Here is a 6,000-nt window from a genome sequence, read left to right as displayed (position 1 = left end):
GCTTGTGCGCATCCGTGGAGCCTTGGGGGGGAAAAATGACCTGTTTGCGAGGGGACATGGGCGGGTGCCGGATGCCACCGGAGACGCGATCAGACGCCCGCCCTTGCCCCGCGGTTTCCGGAAACTAGTTCCTCGGAGGTACTAGTTTTTTGCCCCGTATTTTCGGCGGGAAGCCTCAGGTGAGCCACGGGAGCTCTACGCTTCCCAGATGTGGCAGTGAGATCGTGCCCGGAAAATCCGCCTATCTTCCGTCTCTGTAGCGTGGCTAATGCTCCGTGTGACCGCAGCCTCAGTTGGGCAGCAGTTCTCAGAGGTCTCAGGCTTTCCCGTCCCAAATGCACTGGCAATCGAAACAGGCTTTGAGATTCCCCCAGAATGGAGACACCCGGTCACCAAACAGCCCTGATTTCATCAAAACGGGGGGGGGGGGGGGGGGGGCTAGAGCAAGGAGAAATCCTTCTTCCTGCTTTCTGTAAAAACTAGAGGAACATCCCAACTTTGAGACCAACCCCGCAATTCTCTGCTTACTTTAAAGGGTAGACCTAGAATTTTGGGCCCGGGGGGGTATTTTCAATCCTATGCTCTTCTTGCAAGGTTGATGGGGGGTGGGAAGGCAGGGAGCTTAACCCTTCCCCCACCCACCAATGACAAAGACAGGCTTGGGGGGAAAGGGGGCCCACGGCTCAGCGGTGGAGCCACGCAGACGGTCCCAAGTTCACTCTCCAGTTAAAGGACAGCAGGCTGTTGGGAAATACCTCCCTCTGTCCGAGACCCTGCACTGGTCGTTGCCAGTCACAGGACAGCACCGAGTTTGCAGCACCAATATCATGACTCAGTGGAAGATTGCTTCATATGCAACGTCGCTCAGAGTAAACATCCCTCAGCATGCAGATATATCCTCTGCAGAGCACTGATTGCCTTGGGCTTTAGCACCCTTCTCACCTATCTGCCAATGCGCCTTCGCAAGGGATTCCACACATACCATTTCAACATGCATGTCTGCAATTCTGCTCCAAGTCAGTGTTTAAAATTCAGTCCCTTCCTTGAAGCCTTCGGACTTGCCCACTAGCTTTGCTTGCTGCGAGTCAGCTTCTCCTCTTCCCATCAGCCCTTCTGTCTTGAGTAGGATTTTGGCTCAGCGATCCTCAATGTGGTGCCTGTGGGTGCAGATATATTTCCTGCTGCCTACCTCCTACTTGTAGATAAATAGGTACCACTTCGGTGGGAAGGTAACAGCGTCCTGTGCACCTTGGTGTTTAGTCATGCCAGCCACATGACCACGGGAACGTCTTTGGACAGCGCTGGCTCTTCGGCTTGAAACCCTAGAGTCGGATTCGACTGGCTTTCGAGCAAGGGAACCTTTACCTTTACTTCCTACTTAAGAACATCAGAAAAGCCCTGCTGGATCAGACTAGCAGTCCATCTAGTCCAGCATCCTGTCTCACACAGTGGCCAATCAGAGGGCCAGCACCAGGGCAGAGAGGCCGAGGCCTTCCCCTGAGGTTGCCTCCTGGCTCTGGGATTCAGAAGCTGACTGCCTGTGGACGTGGAGGCTCCCCTTTAGTCGCCATGGCTAGTAGCCACCGATAGACCTCCCCTCCATGAATCTGTCTAATCCCCTTTTAAAGCTGTCTATGCCTTGGCTGTCACTACCCCCTCTGGTAGCGAACGTCACATTTTAATCACTCCCTGGGTGAAGTAGCATTTCCTTTCATTCGTCTCGAATTTGCTGCCCGTCGGCTTCACTGGATGCCCTCGAGTTCTGGTATTTTGGGAGAGGGAGAAAAAGTTATCTTGCTCAGCTCTCTGCACCCCGTGCATAACTTTATAAACACCTATCCTAAATCTCAGAGATAAATTCCAAAAGGGTCTTGAATGGGGCAGGAAAAGAGCAGGGTGCTTCCAGTTGCCCTCTGTCAGGTGACTGACTGGCCAAGCACTTGGCTCCTCCCTCACGGGAGATCCTCAGTCATGCATCGCAGCACAAGGGACGGAGACACAAGTCCAGCAGCACCTCAGAGACAAGCAAGATTTTTTTTGGATATCAGCTTTTGAGAGTCAAAGCTCCTTCTGTCCCTGACGAAGGGAATCCAGCTGTTTGACTGCAGACCCACACGGCTGCTACCCTCTGACGAGACAGAGAAAAGGGGGGGGGGTAACTAGGCAATGCTCCCTCTAAGCTGTGGAGTCTTGTGAGCAAAAATTCAACTTTGTGAGCTACTGGCATCAAAGTTGTGAGTGATTTGGCTATTGCATAAATGGGTTTGCTCTGGGGCCATCCTTCCTGAGCTAAGACAAAAATGTGTGAGCTGGGGGCTCAAAAACTGTGAGCTAACTCACACTAACTCAGCTTAGCTGGAACACTGGTACTAGGTACCAGAAGTCTGAGGGTAATAATGGTAGGAGGAATCTTGAAGGTGCATAGATAATTTGAAAAATTACAAAATAGTGAAAAAATTATTGTAATTACAAAATACATCATAATGTGCCCACAATAGCAATAAATAGGAACAATATCAAGACCGTTTTTTTACAATGATGACAGTTACAATTACATATAATTACACCAGCATATCCGAAAGAGTAAGCAAATTGGAAAAAAAACATACTGCAAATTGGCATATCTATAATGAATTTACCAGCTTACGAAAGTTGCCCTTTGGATACGAGCGGCATGGTTTGTTTTTGAAGCTACACAGTACGACGCACCACGAATTTGTTTTTTGAGTCTCTGGCTTCCAAATTTACTAGTGCAAGGTCGTTCATGACCACTGATGATTGAAGCCATAATAATTGTTCTTTGAAGTTACATCATACTGCGTACCAGCGATTCGCTTCCAAATTTCTGTCTTCTAAATTAACTTGCACAAGGTCGTTCGTGACTGATGAAGATGCATACATCAAAACAGGAATTTAGCCGGCATCCTGTCTTGTTGTGTGTCTTTATTTAGCTTGTGAATTCATTATAGATATGCCAATTTGCAGTATGTTTTTTTCCAATTTGCTCACTCTTTTGGATATGCCACTGCAGATGTATACAATATAGTTGTAATTGTCATCTTTGTAAAAAAGCTTAATATTGTTCCTATTTATTGCTATTGTGGGTGCATTATGATTGTAATTACAATCATTTCTTCACAGTTTTGTAATTTTTGAATTATATATGCACCTTCAATATTTTTTCTACTATCTCCCTTATAAATAAAAGCCGAATGGTGGTGGCACTTCTCTAGAACATTCCACACGCTCCGGAATTGGTTCGCTCTCTGATCTGTCATTCAGAGGGTCTGCCTATCCACTGGCTGCTTTGCCTGAGTCCTGCCTCCAACATTCTAAACAGTTTGCTGTTCCTCTCCCCCCCATAGCCAGTCAGAACACAGAGGTTATTTGCATATGCAGCCTCATTGGTCTTTGCCTCGGAACACAGAGGTCGTTTGCATATGCGACTTGATTGGCTTTTGCCTCTGACATTCTAAACTGTTTGCTGTTCTGAGGTAAAATGCGTCCAATCTCCAGGTGAGGGCTGGAGATCACTCAAAATTACAACTGTTCTTTAGGTAGCAGAAATCAGTTCCTCTGGAGAAAATGGTGGACTCAGTGTCATTATACCCTGCTGAGGTCGCCACAGCAAATTGACACTGAGTGTCCAAGGCCGGGGCACCCGCCCAGAGCCTCTTTCTAGAGGCCGTTGTATTTAGTTCCACAACGAGCTTTTCCCTAGTTATTCTATAATTCCCCTCAGACCTCTGGTGCCTAGCAGTATACCCTTTTCTCCTGTTATTCAGAGGTTTCCTACATTTTTGTCATTCTTCAGGAGGGACATTCTTTTGTACCTCTGAGCTTGCAATCTCTCCCTAACGGCCCCTGTCTGAAGCTGAAGCAAGGAGCATTTCTTCTCCAAAGGGAATAGAAGAAGAGGAGGTTGGATTTATACCTCGCCCTTCACTACTGGAAGGAGTCTCAGAGCGGCTTACAATCTCCTTCCCCTTCCCCTCTCCACAACAGACACCCTGTGAGGTAGGCGGGGCTGAGAGAGCTCTTTCGAGAACTGCTTGTGAGAGAACAGCTCTCAGAGAACTTGTGACGGACCCAAGGTCACGCCAGCAGCTGCATGTGGAGGAGTGGGGAATCAAACCCGGTTCTCCCAGATTAGAGTCCGTGCTCCTAACCACTGCACCAAACTGGCTGGACCCAGCTCTACAGTGGTCATTTTGTGAGATGTTGGGGGGGGGGAGACAGAGCCAATCACAATATTGAGGAGCCCCCTACCCGTCTTAAACGAAAGCATCCACTGTCTAAGGTAAGGTGCGGAATCCTCAGACTAACTCCTCGGCCTTCAACTCCCTGCTGCTTCAGCGTTTTTGCCTATCCTGACCTACACTAAAAAGAAAGCTACTGCCAATTCCTAGAGGTAGAACAGTCTTAAGACTTCCGGCGGCCTGCACCATGTTGAAGAAAACCTGGGGTATTTTAAATGTCTCAAATACCAGGGACAATAGCAATGACTTTTGGGGCCTTCCTCTCAGATGGGAGGAGGGAAAAGCCCCCCTTCACTGTGAAGTCCAAGCCAGCCAGGACTGGCTACACGGCTTGCAGCTTCTAGCTTTGTCTCTTGTAGAGAAGACCTTAAGGACCAAGCTGAATAGACTGAATACTCCCAAAGCCAAAAGGAAAAGGGACAGAGAAGGCCTCCTTTGGGCGCACAAGCCCACAGTTCCTTATTCTTGATCTCACAAGAATATTATTTCAGAAGAACAGGACGCTCGGCCTCCTGTCTGCTTGCCCTGAGCCAGCCAGCCGTTGGAATGGGACATGGTGGTAGGTGACGGGAAAGACCTCTGCCTGAGACCCTGGAGAGCCGTTGCCAGGTCGAGCAGACGATTCTGACTTGAGGGACCAAGGGTCTGGATATGGGAGTAAGGCAACTTGGCGTGACAGTTCTTTGGGAGAAAACCAGATGGATGTCGCTGCCCAACTAAGGGCGGTGTAGATCTTATCAGAAAGGATGAGACGTGGGGAAAGGCAAAGAGACAAAGCTCCTCCGTTCAGTTTTCTTTTGTAAAAGTTATTCTAGAAGCAACAACTCCTTAGAAATTATACTAGCAGAAAGAAATGTTAGGCTTTGCCCTCAGAGAGTTAATGTGGAAGGGGGGGGAGAGAAAGAAACTTCACAAAGAGAACCACAACACAGACTCAAAAGGAGTGAAAACGAGAGGAGGCCCAGCAGAAGGGCAGCATTCCAGCTAACACGTCTATTGGGCCAGCAACCCTGGGGGCACCACTGACAAGAGCCAACACAAGAGGCTACCTCCTCCATCCCTCTTTTCCCTCGCAATACCTCCACCTCTCAGGCTGCTCGTTCTGGACCAATGACAGTGACAAGAAGGGTGCAACCGGCAATGTGGCTGGTCCCGTCTGTCTGGTTCTTCTGAGGTTACAATCAGCAGGTACTAAACGATTTTTTAAAGTCATGTGACAGAGACCTGGTTCACCGCCGCCACCCCCCCCCCCACCAGAGCTGCTTTGCAATCTATTTGGGGAGGGAGAGGTGCTGCTTTACTCTGACCACAGCTAAATCCAAGGTTTTAATTGAGGTCAGCAGTAAGACATTATCTGTGGTTGCCAGTGGCTTTGCCCCTCTCTCGAGTCCTCTGGCACATGTATGCTGTACTGTACATGTATGCTGTACTGTGGAGACCCTCAGAAGAAAATTCTAGCCCATCAAGTCAGAGAAAGACAGCTCGTTCATCAAGCCAGGGAGAGAGGCGGGTCTAATGTCAGACTATGCCCAGTCCTTTGAAATGAGGCACAGAGATCAGGGAGGGGTGGTTTGCTATGGTGATCTCCCCAGGCTGATCTCTAATTTCATTAATTGTGGAAGACCACAATATTAGAAGCAGGAAAATATTCAGGATGTAACATGTGATGTGTCTATTTGCTGTTCAGCCCCCGTCTATAAGTTTGAAACTTACTTTCCTTCCAGTGTGTTTGAAAAAGAGT

The 6,000-nt window shown here is 48.5% G+C and overlaps 1 protein-coding gene across 1 annotated transcript in view; it reads right to left on the bottom strand.

Annotated features, from left to right (window-relative positions):
• The window catches only part of STK11 (serine/threonine kinase 11), an 88,597-nt gene that overhangs the window by 61,252 nt on the left and 21,345 nt on the right, over window positions 1-6,000 (bottom strand). The window lies entirely within an intron of this gene.

Source organism: Gekko japonicus, unplaced genomic scaffold, assembly GCF_001447785.1.
Source record: "Gekko japonicus isolate JY-2015 unplaced genomic scaffold, Gekko_japonicus_V1.1 scaffold1442, whole genome shotgun sequence".
NCBI classification, from domain to species: domain Eukaryota; kingdom Metazoa; phylum Chordata; class Lepidosauria; order Squamata; family Gekkonidae; genus Gekko; species Gekko japonicus.
Note: the sequence above shows the minus strand (reverse complement) of the source record. Positions and strands in the feature narration are given on the sequence as shown.